Raw genomic sequence first — 14,799 nt, 5'->3', positions numbered from 1 at the left:
CCATTTCCATCGCTCTCCTCCCAATATACTGTTCATCTCTTCTCATGACATGACCATACCACCTCAGTCTACTTTCTTGGATCTTATCTGATAGTTATCTAACTCCTGTGGTACACCTAATTACCTCAATCCGTATCTTATCTCTTCTCGTCACCCCCACACATCCATCTCAACATTCTCATCTCTGCCACATCCATCTTTTTCTCTTCTGTTTTCTTTATTGCCCATGTTTCAGCTCCATACATCATTGCCAGGATAATGCATTCACAAATGCATCTTTTCTTTCAAGGGGAGAATATTCATTTGAGGTTCTACTGCCCTCCAACTGAGGTGTGACATTGCAAAGATGTCCATTCTTGTAATGGAAAATGGAAGGCAGAGGAGCATGCTAAGAGTCAGCCAATCTAACTAAGTTACGAACCAAAGTCTTCTATTCAGACAGTGTGGTTATTGCTGCCGAGTGTCTTGCATATCAATTCTACGACTTTTTCATTACCCCCAATTACAATATGTTCCCTTCATTAGAGAATTCTGCCAAGAAAATATTTCATGGGGAGGATAATAACAGGTTCTCTTAGAGGAAGAAAGTGTAGAGAGAGTGGAAAATGACTTAGATATATCAGGTTACCTGGGAAACTTTGGTATATTTAATAACATTGAATGACTGATTAGATTAATAAAGGCTTGATTTAATTATCTGCCACTACAACCATTAGGTTAATCACTACCATAATGAAAATGTATTAAAAGAAAAAGTGGTAAATTGATAGTACTTAATATAATATGATAAAGATAAAAGTTTTGAAAATCTTTATCACATTAATATATTTAAAAAATTCTCTGACTTTAATGACATCATCATCTAAGATTTCCGTGGAACCTGAAATATGGCGAGTTGATTTCTATCATCTACATACTTGATAATTCACCAATATCTGTGCCACAGAAAAGGGCACCTGAGTGGTCTATCACCCCACAGTATGAACGACAGAGTTATAGCACGCTTCATGTATAAGCCATGTACTTTGATGTCAAGTCCTTTTCTTGGTACAACTCTCCTATGCATACACATACCAACTAGTGTAGTACATATCCTTTACGTTCTCCTCTTTCCTTACTCATTAACAATAATAAGCATTATACACACTGACCCCTTACTGTATGTGTAGCTACGATAACTCTTCAGTGGCTATACGTCCATATGTCTATTTCAGACTTGTGATGCTAAGAAACCTTTTAACAATTAAGATCATTTCCTCACAGGACTATGGGGTTAATAGCGGGGTTGTGGGACTATAATAAGGGTGGGCTTTGGGAGTTGGAACACGGGGGTTTGAGAAACTGTTCACATGTATTCACATGAACCTCAGAGTGTATAGGTAATGTGCTCTCTGGGGGTTACAGAGTTTCCCAGGTAGTTCATTTACTTTGGTTGATGTAAAATGTTAAAAGCTACATTATAACTGACTTGTATAATACAAACAGCTTAAATAATCATTTTCAAAATCATATAGATAAAAAGGGGATGGTATTGCATTTATAGTTTATATTAGAATTACAATAATTCGATGTTATAAAGACTCTTTGGCTATGGTAAGTACCTCTTCTAGAAAGATAATGTTCCCTATTATTATCATTATTATTTAACATCTCAGTTACAACCCTAGTTGGAAAACCAGGAGGCTACAATCTCAGGGCTCCAGAATAAAGCAGGCCAATGCATAAAAAAAAATTGTGATGCAGAACCAATAAATAAATCATAATTGATAATAACAAGTGCAAGAGGAAGGCCAAGGTTTGGGTGGATGGATGGAGTGAAGAAAGCTCTGGGTGATAGGAGGATAGATGTGAGAGAGGCAAGAGAGCGTGCTAGAAATAGGAATGAATTGCGAGCGATTGTGACGCAGTTCCGGTAGGCCCTGCTGTTTCCTCCGGTGCCTTGGATGACCACGGAGGTAGCAGCGGTAGGGGATTCAGCATTATGAAGCTTCATCCGTGGTGGATAATGTGGGAGGGTGGGCTGTGCTACCCTAGCAGTACCACTTGAACTCGGTTGAGTCCCTTGTCAGGCTGGGAGGAGCGTAGAGAGGAGACGTCCCCTTTTTTGTTTCATTTGTTTGATGTCGGCTACCCCCCAAAATTGGGGGAAGTGCCTTGGTATATGTATGTATGTAATAACAAAACATTATAAAATATTCAGTATTAAGATGAGTAACAATGTTAAATAGACATGTCATTCATAAACTATGATATGAGATTTATGTCGGCCAGTGCCAACAAAAAAGCACTTGCAATACGTTTTAACATCTGAAGTTCAACTAATAGATTAAGATGATAAGGTTTAAAGGTTTTATAAATGGCAGAGGCAAGGGACAGTGACAATGCCCTAGAGACTGACCATATATCTATATGATCAGTGCCCAAGCCTATCTCCAATCAAGCTAGGACCAGAGAGGACCAGGCACTGGCTGCTGATGACTCAGCAGGTAGACCTATAGGCTCCCTCAAACCCCACTCCTACTTAGCTCACAAGAATGGTGAGGTTGTAGACACTACTAGAAACTACCGAGTTTTGCAGTATCTTCGTACAATGTATAAAATCTGATGCATTCGTCGAGAGAGATATAGTGTGTAGCTAAACTTTTTACCAGCCAGGAAAAGTAATAATTTTCCTTCCATTTCATTTAAATTGATAGGTACTTTTCTTTATTATCATAATTTTTTTTATCATGATTAGATACTTAAGATTTAGAAATATTAAATAACATGAAGGAAATAGAAAAAAATTCAAAATAATTTGTATTTTTCCTAACTATACAAACATGATTCTTTTAATAGGTGTATGATTTCAGCGATGCTGGAAACTCGGCTGTTAAAATTATAACGAGGTATCAGTACTTACTGATGGGTAGTGTGGGTGGAAGCCCCGAGACCTGCCTGCTCACTGAGAAACCACTTGTGGAGTGAATAAGGCAGGAAGTATAAACCATGAGTAGAGGCAGGAAGTACAGTGTAACTTAACAAACTCATGTTCGTATACAGTAGTTAGGAAAAATACAAATTACTTTATAAAAAAATTGTGATTTGTTCCAACATAGATACATACCTTCGTCCTTTATAAAGATACTTATCCTTAGAAGGAAGAGGTTCCTGGCTTAAAATCCAGGGAGGTCTAAGCATTGGTTCTTAGGAGGAGCAAGTGTAGACTCCAATCCACTGCCTAAAACTAAGTCTCAGGAGACAGGGCTAAGTTACTGTCATAAACAGGAGGTCACAGAAGAAATTATATCCTGTTAAAAAGACGGATACACATTACTAACCATCCTCACCATCTTCAGGAGGCTGGGGGAATAAGCACTTCTATCTTAACATTAATAGAATAGTTACTGTACTTGGCATGGTCTTACCTGCATTACTGACTGTTTCAAGGGCATAAGGTCAAATAACTGCACCCTGAAAAAGGGTAAGAATGGAAAGAAAAGCCACACATTTTAACTCTCACCCTAGACTAACGTTGTAATTATTATCTTACACGAAATGCTTCTTGTTCTGTGAGGGAGGGCACTATAGTCCATTTCTTTTAGCAAGGCAGATTTGCACCGACTCGCAACGGTGCCCTTTTAGCTCGATAAAGTTTCCTGATCACTGATTGGTTAGAATTATCATGTCCAACCAATCAGCAATCAGGAAACTTTTCCGAGCTAAAAGGGCACCGCTGCGAGTCGGTGCAAATATGCCTCCCTAAAAGAAATTGACTATAGGTACGCTACACAGCCTGCCGAGCTGTTACCACAGGTCCTAAGATAAAGTATCGAGAGACTTATTGGTGTATTCCTGTATACAGTGGGCTATGAAGAGCATTTGACATGTCCATATTTCTGCCTTCAGTACTTGGCCCTCTGATAGGTTCTTTTAAGTCTAGCATTGCACCAACTTCTCTGACTTAGTGCGCAAATGCCTGTGTCGGATGTTCTGGTCCGCTTGCTGTTTGGTTTATGAATCTGTTTATGGTTTCCCAAAGCCAAAATGAGATGGTGTTCTTGGATAGTTTCTTCTTGAGCCTACCTGCATTGATAAAATTTTTTTGTATTCCTTTCGAGGTAGCATCTTGGTGCCCTCACACCGGGCAAAGAAGCAACTCATCTGGATTGTCCGTTACTTCCCTAAGGGAGGAAACTGAGAATGATACAAATCTTGGGCCGTTCACAGCGTGGTTTTCATTTTTGCTACAAATTCCAGAATGAAGGAAAACAATAGTACTGTAATTTCCTCCATCCCTAAGAATGGCTGATGAGATATATCAGTCTGTGTAGCTCACTTACTCATTTTGTAGAAGCCAGGGGAAGAAGAAAGATGGTTTTATGGGACAAGTCTCTATACAAAGTTTGCTTTATTGGTTTGTATTTGGCTTTTTGAAAACTGATGTTACATTCCAAGAGGATGTCTCGAGCTCCTTTGAAGGGCAGGATTATTCAAAGCTTTTCATCAGTCTTCACTATTCCCACAAAGAAGAAAGGTTAACACCTTTCAGTTTAAACACCTGGCTCAATGATGAGTGATAGCCATTCACTACTGAAACAGAAAGAAGTTTCTCTACCTATGAATACGAAGAAGTTCACTATCAGCTGGATAGAGGCTTCGAAAGGAAAAGTGCCCCCTCCACGGCAAAAATCACTTATGATGGCCAATTTAGACTGGTAGACTGCTGCGGAGGATCTACTAAAGTATCCAGACATGTCCTGCACAGTGTTATGCAAAAAGAAAAAAAAAAAAAAAAAATTCGCTCGAAGGAAATGCTGCATACCCTCCACCAATGAAGAGACAGGTGCATCAGAAAGTTATGGTGTCCATGTAGATGGGGTTAGCAGAGAAGATCCGGTTGAATGGGGAGTTCTCTTGGAGTGACAGTTAACAGCATTAGAAGGTTCAGGTACCATTCTGTATATGGCCACTTAAGAGTACCAATACTCTACTGACTACCCTTCTGATCAAGTAGAACAAAAAAAACAAAAAACATCGAGGCCTTCTCATGAGTGTTAGAAGGTGTCCTCTAACGCTGCTGCCGGATCCGGTATTGGCTGTTTAGCTTCATCGCAAACATGTCTATTGACGAGGAACCCCACAAATTCAAGAGGTTTCTCACCATTTTGAGGATGGAGGACCAACTCTGACTCAACAACTTGCCCCTGTTGACTGAGCTTGCCGGCTATCACATTCCTTTTTCCTGGAATGAACCAGACCAATAGCTGCACTGCACTGATCTGTGCCCATTCGTTAGCCTGTATCGCCTAGTAACAGAGGTGCTGAGAAGCAGTTATATACCTCATATCTATTGCTTCCCAGGCCAAAGTTTTAAAGTTCATTACTTGTAGGTGGCATAAATAGTTTCTCAATTGCCATTTTACTGCCTTTCGTCTGCAAATCGATTGGTTCCCTAAGATGTTAACTTATCCGTTGGGGCAAGACTCAGAAAAGCAGACTTGGATTCTGTTTCTTCTACCTCTGCTAGAGCAGAGCCCGAGTCTGGTGTAGAAGGGGTGATTCCTCGTGATCTAGGGAAGGACGATGAGATCTCAAATTCCTCTCCTAGAACTGTACCCAGACAATATTTTGGGGTCTCTTCTTCATCAATATACCCTAGCAAACCTAGAGGTTCCAGTGATAGCCTTGACCCACAAGTGGTAGTTTGTGCCTCTGAAGGGCTTATACATTTGCTCAACAAAGACCTATGGACTACCAAGTCTTTGATTTACCTGCTGGTGGGTGGGATGATTTTCTAGAATGATTTCAATGAGATCTCTCAATCGAGAACAACCTCGATGAATTAGTTCTGGGTAGGGTCACTAATGGAGTTCTAGTAACTTGTGGTGTACGATTTCTATTCCACCAGCGTACTCAAGTATCTTTCCATTGTGTACCCATGTTATCTGAAGGTGAAGAATGCAGTGGGATCTTAGTCCTATGATGATAGCTTTCCCTGGAAGAGGTTAAGCCTCTAGTTGCACATATATATCTCTATGACTTGCTTACGCAATGTACTCCTCTGAGGATCTTCTTGTAGGAGGAAACAAGGCTTATCTAAAACACTGCATGTCTTACATTGGGGATGTCTTCAATCCATGAGCACCTCCTACGAGAGAGAGCATGAGTGTTGATGTATAGGTTTGTTCAAAAGAATAAGAAAGGTCTTCCTAATGGGAGGACAAGCCTGCGTGCAACCGAAAGTAGTGCAGATATAAGGGTGCATGCAAGTACTGTACAGTATCAAGATTATTAAGATCTTCTAGGAAAGAAGAATGTTTGCGTGACATGGTGCATGCATTCCTAGGAGAGTGTGAAGTTCGAAGTGATCATCCATGAGCACATACTGAGGTGGTAATTGGAATGGGTGAAAGTTTCCTAATTAAGGAATAAGAGCGAGTATGCTGAACACGAATGCCCACGGAGAGCGCACGAGGGCCCATCTTGCTGGAAGATAGTCTACACGTAGGTGAGCACTCATAGAGAGAGGCTCGTAAGTCCATAGGAGTGAATGTAAAACATGTGACTTGATATCTTGGGCTACCATGAGAATTCGCTTCAAAATGCTTTTTCTATTGTTCTGAGGAGTAAATTTTACGTGATGAAAGTTTTGCCGAAAAATGCTTGCAATCTGAAGATGCGCTTTGCTATGACTGCGCGATCGTGTGTCGATATGTTAATCCCTAACAGGAATTTCGTCATGGTCTAACAAATGCGTGTTAAATGTTTGTATGTGCGATGATGATCGCACTTAAGCACATAAACGCTATTGCTAGCTCGTCCTCTAATGAATGTGAGCTCAGTGGTGGTTTTTAAAGTCCAGAAGAGTGTGTTCTAAGGTGCTCGGTGAGTGCGTTCTTGTCGGTGCTCACATTTTAAGAGAAGATTGCCAGCAAACATAGGAATTTGCATAGTGATGCGTGTGCACAGGAGATTCTTCCAGGCCACAAGCAATAATGCCAAGAGGATGGTAAGCGTGATCCAAAGAGTATGTGTGTGAGCGAACCGGAGAGCGCTCTTGTCAGAGTACGAGCGTAAAAACGAGATTAACATCAAAGTAACAAATAAGTTCAGAGTGCTCCGTAATAGATGAGTGTGAATAAACAGAAAAGTGCTCAATATTATGAAAGCAACCATACCCCTGTGCACACACACAAAGGTAAAGTTCCCTTGAAGAGTGTGTGCTTAAGAGACCAAGCAGGAGAAAACTCATAAGAATGAGCACGTGTAAAAATACTCTTGTTTCCCGCAGGAAAATTTCTTTCCTCTGCGCTATTGATTCTTCACCTAAAAAGTTTGCTTTAGATTAAGCTAAAGCTTGTAAAAGCCTCTCTGGAGGGAATATCTTCCAGGCCAAAGGACAGCCATAATGTCTTTAGGGCATCGTCACTGGCTACAGCATCTGATGAAGTAATCTTAAAAGGTTGGCCTTGAGGAAAAGGGATATCTGCTCCTCTAGGGGAAGCAAGTACAGCTATCACACTCTGGGTTTGCCTAAGGGTTTATTCATCAGCAGCTTTCCTTCTTTACATTCACCCCAAAGGAGGGCAACGGCAAGGGATTAACATCCATGATTCTGGGAGGAGAAAGAAGAGAACCAGCGGATAGAATCACTATTTGCGGTAGACCCCGAAAGGGACGATTCTCTCTTGATATTCTTTTGTCCTCTTCTTGCCGAACTCCTACCACTTGAAGGCTGACCCCTCCCTACACTCCTCACAAGGGGAAGACTGCATACATCCGCGCCCCTTGCAAGCAGGGCATAAAGAATGGGAATCCATACTTGGTTTGCTCATGCCTACTTGTGGTTTCTCCTTGAAAGACACGCCAACCAAAAAAGGGATTTTGACAAAGGAAAAATCTATTTCTGGGGAGATACCTGTGACGCCCGGTGAAAAGGGTCCTTCTTTACACTTTTCTGATATAAATACTTCCAAATATACCAGAGAAAGTTAAAGTATGGAATGCAGAGGTTACTACCCTCGCACGAACACCCAATGGGCGTCGTGTATAAAGCAGGAGCGTGTGAAAACCACTATTCACAGGCTGTCTTCCATTTAGATAATATTCCATACTTTAAATTTCTCTGGTATATTTGGAAGTATTTATATCAGAAAAGTGTAAAGAAGGACCCTTTTCACCGGGCGTCACAAGTCGACCCAGAAAATCAAGTGAAAAAAGAGTTTTGACAAAAACATTTTTTTGGAGAGGTGCTGTGATCTCCACAAGGAATTTCCTATAAAAGGGTAAAACAAGGAATCCAATACTGTACGACATAAATACCAAAGAAATGTTGTCTCCCCTGCTCTAGGGTCAGTGTATCAATATGCAAAGCATGGACTTAGAAGTGTATATAAGAGAGATTCAAATTCAGGCACTATTGAAGATGACATAGCACATCCAATACTGAAACAGTCTGGCTATGAGCAACACGTCATAGCGAGAATCAATTGTCCCACTCCCATGCATGAGGCTAGGGAGGGAGGGTCCTAGAGACCATATAGCACCTTGTCAAAATAGGTTATTCCTTCGTCATGGTCACCAAAGACTAGTACAAGAGTATTAATTGAGTAGAGTCATGCATGGTTGAGGACAGTCTACACCAAGCAACAACATAAAACAATCTACAGGTTTGTATAGATGAGAGGAAAAATTAACAAGTTTGAAGCTCACATCATAAGATGACTCTGGAGCAATGGCGGCTCGCGTATAGGCACAGTGGAACTGCAGCACCCCTTATTTTCACTTGATATTATCGATAACATTAAATATAACTACTACTTCTTTAATTCCTTCTTTATACTTGTACAATATACTGTATAATCCTTAAGCTTAATTTCAGTAGCCATCCCTTAGTTTATGAAAAAATACAAAATTCTTTACATGGAACTGTGTACTTCAGAGTTCCAGCAGCATGGTGTTTGGCTATTGTGCAAATGCACTCCTAAGAAACTGCTCACGAGGCTGCGTGGGAGAATGAGCACTGTCACTCTCACAGTGTCGACCTTGGCGTGCTGGTGGAAGTTTTTTTACTCCGCGTCTGATTTGCTTGAAAACCTTGTATCATATTCTTGAATGTTATAAAGCGTAGAATTAGATTATTGTTTTACTTCCAGCTACTCTGTTTAATCCACTACAATGGAGAAAAATTTCCTCAGTGTCATCCAGAGATCAAGGAGAAAATTATTGATCTTTTTACACAAATCAAAACAAAAAGAATGGATTTCATTTTTAGATGAATGGATAAACCTTGAACTATAACAATTTAGCTTATACAGTGAACCCTCGTTTATCGCGGTAGATAGGTTCCAGACCCGGCCGCGATAGGTGAAAATCCGCGAAGTAGTGACACCATATTTACCTATTTATTTAACATATATATTCAGACTTTTAAAACCTTCCCTTGTACGTAGTACTGTTAACAAACTACCCTTTAATGTACAGAACACTTAATGCATGTACTACAGTAATAATGATAATAATAATAACAATAATAATTTTATTAACAACAACAATAATAATAATAATAACAATAATAATAATACAGCTTTACGTACGCTATTTTACGCTTTTGTTGTAGGATGTGTGTCTCTCTCTCTCTCTCTCTCTCTCTCTCTCTCTCTCTCTCTCTCTCTCTCTCTCTCTCGTACGCTTATTCGAAATGTGATTTTTTGCAACAAAGAATATTATTGGATGCAGTACTACGTACGTATACATACAAAAGATTCATGGAAAAGAAGCACATCTATTAAATTTGTAGTACACCAGTAGCCATCAGCAGCCTTACACCATTCTAATATGGTATGAATGCATCTGATTTGCGTTTCATGTTCGATTTAATTTTACTACGTACTGTATACAGTACTGAATTATCGTATAATCACATTCTCTTTTCGTGTTTTATTTCTTTCTGTGCTGAATTATATGTCATATGTAATGCAATGAACAATCAGTAAGAGCAGATATTACTAATTACAGTATTAATGGAATTACAGGTAACGAAATATCGTATTTGGGATCTTCAGATATCGCGGTATTTTCGAAATTTCCGGAAAATCCGCGATATGTATATATATATGGGTTATGAAAAAAATCCGCGAAGTGATGAATCCGCGATGGTCGAACCGCGAAGTAGCGAGGGTTCACTGCAGTAAGTAAAAGAAGTTTGCTTATGTTCTTTTAGGATCCTCTCAAGTTTCTGAATGAGTTTTCTCAAACCTGTTTGTTTCTTTTTACACAAAATTAAAACAGACTAAAATTTTCTAAATCAGCTTCCTCACTAATTTTAACTATGAGCTGCCACTGTTCCGGAGGACACTGAATACCTGTCGTCACGTTTCTGCTGAAGGATCTGGCAGAACTGTCTTTTTCTCCAAGTTCCCCCCGAAGGGCTCACAGATGAACCAAGTACCACATATAAATGCTGTGTTGCTTAGATTTGTTTCAGGTAGTGTTTAATGTAAACCTTATGTCCAGACCAACCAAAGTTCTGGACGTCCTGAAATTGCATGTTAGGAAAGAACTGGAGTCCCCAACCCTTTAGCCCCTTATACGTAACCTGTTGCCTCTACGAGAGGTTACTAGAGTCCGCCTAAACCCGAGTCCTTCCCTGTTAGTCATAGGTGAAATGTGTGTCTGTGTGTGCATCAATAAAATAACCGTTTGTAAAATTGGCTATAAAAAGTCAGCTTTAGATTACACTAGCCTATCCATTACTATGTGTAAGCAATAAAGCAAGACTAAAACTCCCATTTAGTTTCATAAACATCACAGTATACACAAACTCCTATGCTTATCTTGAAAACCGGGATAAAAAAAGACAGATTACACCTGACAACACTGAGACTACCAAACAATTCTTCTTCACACATGGTGTTAACTACTGCAATATAATTGTTCAGTGGTTACTTTCCTCTTGATAACGGTAGAAGAAGCTCTTAAGCTCTACTAGGAGAAGGACACTCCAAAATCAAACCATTGTTCTCTGGTCATCGTTAGTGCGACAGCCTCTGTACCACGGCCTTCCACTGTCTTAGATTAGTTCTCTTACTTGGGGTACACTCGGAATGCTGTTCTATCTTATTTCTCTTCCCCTTGTGTTTTGGAGTTTTTATAGTTAATGTAAACGATCTAATTTAGTATTGTTGTTGTTCTTGAAATATTTTATTTTGATTGCTTATTCTTCTCTTGTAGTTTTATTTAGTTTCTTGTTTCCTTTCCTCTCTGGGCTATTTTTTCCTCTTGGAGCCCTTGGGCTTTAAGCATCTTGCTTTTCCAACTGGGGTTATAGTCTTGCTTGTAATAATAATAATAATCATAATAATAATAAACTAAAACATTCATATGTCTAATAAGAGTTACTAGGCTGTGCAAGATAAGCATATTACAACAAGGAATTATAAAATCATCCAATTAGAAAGATATCAAAATTTAATACTGGAAAAGGTGGAATGAAACAAACTAAACCCCTCCATGTTGTCAAGAAAGCTGGGGAATAAAGGCTAATAATGGCATATAAATAAAATTAAACTATTTATGGTAAACTCGATAACATATTACAGTGAACCCTCGCTACTTCGCGGTTCGACCATCGCGGATTCACCACTTCGCGGATTTTTTCCATAACCCATATATATACAGTAACATATATATATATATATATATATATATATATATATATATATATATATATATATATATATATATATATATATATATATATATATATATCTAAAGTAGGAAGATGTGATGTAGTTCTAAGGGAATAGTATGGGAAATATGTCTGGGTAATAAGCAAAGCTCTACCTCCAGTTTGTTTCTTCATTATGATCAGAGATAAATGTAAACAAAACATTGGTTGCCATTTTTTAACGTGCTTTTTAGCGTGTTTAGGAAACGCATGATATAAAATTGCCTTTAATATTTGTGCCTGTTTTAGTTTAGGGTACTGTAGTACATGCATTAAGTGTTCTGTACATTAAAGGGTAGTTTGTTAACAGTACTACGAACAAGGGTAAATATGGTGTCACTACTTCGCGGATTTTCACCTATCGCGGCCGCGTCTGGAACCTATCTACCGCGATAAACGAGGGTTCACTGTAACCATTATTTCATTAATGGAATTAAAAATAGAGGATAACCAATCATAAAATCATTCCCTGTTGTTACTTAAGCTTATTTGAAGATTCATAATTCCACAAAGACGAAAACCGGGAACCCTGTTGGCGGTTTGACAACAGAAAATTGATGCGCAGAAAACGCTATCTCCACCTGAAGCGATGTTTCTCGGTGATGACGTAGTAATAACATGTCACCCATAGCTACACGGTTTCAGCTTTGGAGGTGCTGTGTCAAGTTTAATAATATGTTATTTTTATTAGTAAAATAAATTTTTGAATATACTTACCCGATAATCATGTAGCTGTCAACTCCGTTGCCCGACAGAATTCTATGGAGGGATACGCCAGCTATCACAATACTAGAAGGGGGTGTACTTACCAGCGCCACCTGTGGCCAGGTACTATAGTACTTCTTGTTGACACCTCCTCAATTTTTCCTCGGTCCACTGGTTCTCTATGGGGAGGAAGGGAGGGTCGATTAAATCATGATTATCGGGTAAGTATATTCAAAAATTTATTTTACTAATAAAAATAACATTTTTCAATATTAAACTTACCCGATAATCATGTAGCTGATTCACACCCAGGGGGGTGGGTGAAAAACCAGTGTACAAGACTAAAGGATAGCTAAGTATCCCGTACTGTATTTCATATAATCAGTTATCCACAATAACAATGAAATAATAAGTACCTGGTAAGGAAGTCGACTTGAACCGTTACTCTGCCTTTAATAAGATCGTCTTCCTTACTGAGCGCAGCGTTCCTCTTGGGAGGCTGAATCAACTCAAAGGTGCTAAAGTATACAGGGCTGCAACCCATACTAAAGGACCTCATCACAACCTTTAACCTCGGCGCTTCTCAAGAAAGAATTGACCACCCGCCAAATCAACAAGGATGTGGAAGGCTTCTTAGCCGACCGTACAACCCATAAAAAGTATTCAAGAGAAAGGTTAAAAGGTTATGGGATTATGGGAATGTAGTGGCTGAGCCCTCGCCTACTACTGCATTCGTTGCTACGAATGGTCCCAGGGTGTAGCAGTACTCGTAAAGAGACTGGACATCTTTGAGATAGAATGATGCGAACACTGACTTGCTTCTCCAATAGGTTGCATCCATAACACTCTGCAGAGAATGGCTCTGTTTGAAGGCCACTGAAGTAGCCACAGCTCCCACTTCATGTGTCCTTACCTTCAGCAAAGCAAGGTCTTCTTCCTTCAGATGAGAATGTGTTTCTCTAATCAGAAGCCTGAATAGTAAGAAACTGAGTTCTTAGAACTTGGAAAAGAAGGTTTCTTGATAGCACACTATAAGGCTTCTGATTGTCCTTGTAAAGGTTAAGACCCTTTTAGATAGTACCTAAGAGCTCTAACTGGGCAAAGTACTCTCTTCAGATCATTCCCCACCAAGTTGGACAGGCTTGGGATCTCGAACGACTTAGGCCAAGGACGTGAAGGAAGCTCGTTTAGCAAAAACCGAGCTGCAAGGAACATGTAGCCGTTTCAGATGTGAAAACAATGATCCTGCTGAAGGCGTGGATCTCACTTACTCTTTTAGCTGTTGTCAAGCACACGAGGAAAAGAGTTTTTAATGTGAGGTCCTAAAAAGAGGCTGATTGGAGAGGTTCAAATCTTGATGACATAAGGAACCTTAGGACCACGTCTAGATTCCAGCCTGGAGTGGACAACCGACGTTCCTTTGAGGTCTCAAAAGACCTAGGGAGGTCCTGTAGATCTTTGTTGGTGGAAAGATCCAAGCCTCTGTGGCGGAAAACCGCTGCCAACATACTTCTGTAACCCTTGATCGTAGGAGCTGAAAGGGATCTTACTTTCCTTAGATATAACAGGAAGTCAGCAATCTGGGTTACAGTGGTACTGGTTGAGGAAACTGCATTGGTCTTGTACCAGCTACGGAAGACTTCCCCTTGAGACTGATAGATTCTGAGAGTGGATGTTCTCCTTGCTTTGGCAATCGCTCTGGCTGCCTCCTTCGAAAAGCCCCTAGCTCTTGAGAGTCTTTCGAAAGTCTGAAGGCAGTCAGACGAAGAGCGTGGAGGATTGGGTGTACCTTCTTTACGTGAGGTAGACTTAGAAGGTTCACTCCTAGAGGAAGAGTCCTGGGAATGTCGACCAGCCATTGCAGTACCTCTAAGAACCATTCTCTCGCGGGCCAGAGCGGAGCCAACCAACGTCAGCCGTGTCCCTTTGTGAGAGGAGAACTTCTGAAGTACCCTGTTGACAATCTTGAACGGCGGGAATGCATACAGGTCGAGATGGAACCAATCCAGCAGAAAAGCATCCACGTGAACTGCTGCTGGGTCTGGAATCGGAGAACAATACAACAAGAGTCTCTAGGTTATCGAGGTAGTGAACAGATCTATGGTTGGCTGACCCCACAGGGCCCAAAGTCTGCTGCAAACATTCTTGAGAAGGGTCCACTCTGTGGGGATGACCTGACCCTTCCGTCTGAGGTGATCTGCCATGACATTCATACCGCCCTGAATGAACCTCGTTACCAGTAGCTTTCGATCTTTAGACCAGATGAGTAGGTCCCTTGCGATCTAGAACAACTTCCACGAAAGAGTCCCTCCCTGCTTGAAGATGTAAGCCAGGGTTGTGGTGTTGTCAGAGTCCACCTCCACCACTTTGTTAAGCTGGAGGGA

At 40.3% G+C, this 14,799-nt stretch overlaps 1 protein-coding gene across 2 annotated transcripts in view; it reads right to left on the bottom strand.

The window, feature by feature from the left end:
- Positions 1–14,799, bottom strand: part of LOC137624601 (myoneurin-like) — a 68,174-nt gene that overhangs the window by 29,813 nt on the left and 23,562 nt on the right. The window lies entirely within an intron of this gene.

The sequence above is a fragment of the Palaemon carinicauda genome, chromosome 31 (genome assembly GCF_036898095.1).
Source record: "Palaemon carinicauda isolate YSFRI2023 chromosome 31, ASM3689809v2, whole genome shotgun sequence".
NCBI classification, from domain to species: domain Eukaryota; kingdom Metazoa; phylum Arthropoda; class Malacostraca; order Decapoda; family Palaemonidae; genus Palaemon; species Palaemon carinicauda.
The sequence above is the reverse complement of the archived record's forward strand: the minus strand, read 5'-3'. Positions and strand labels throughout refer to the sequence as shown.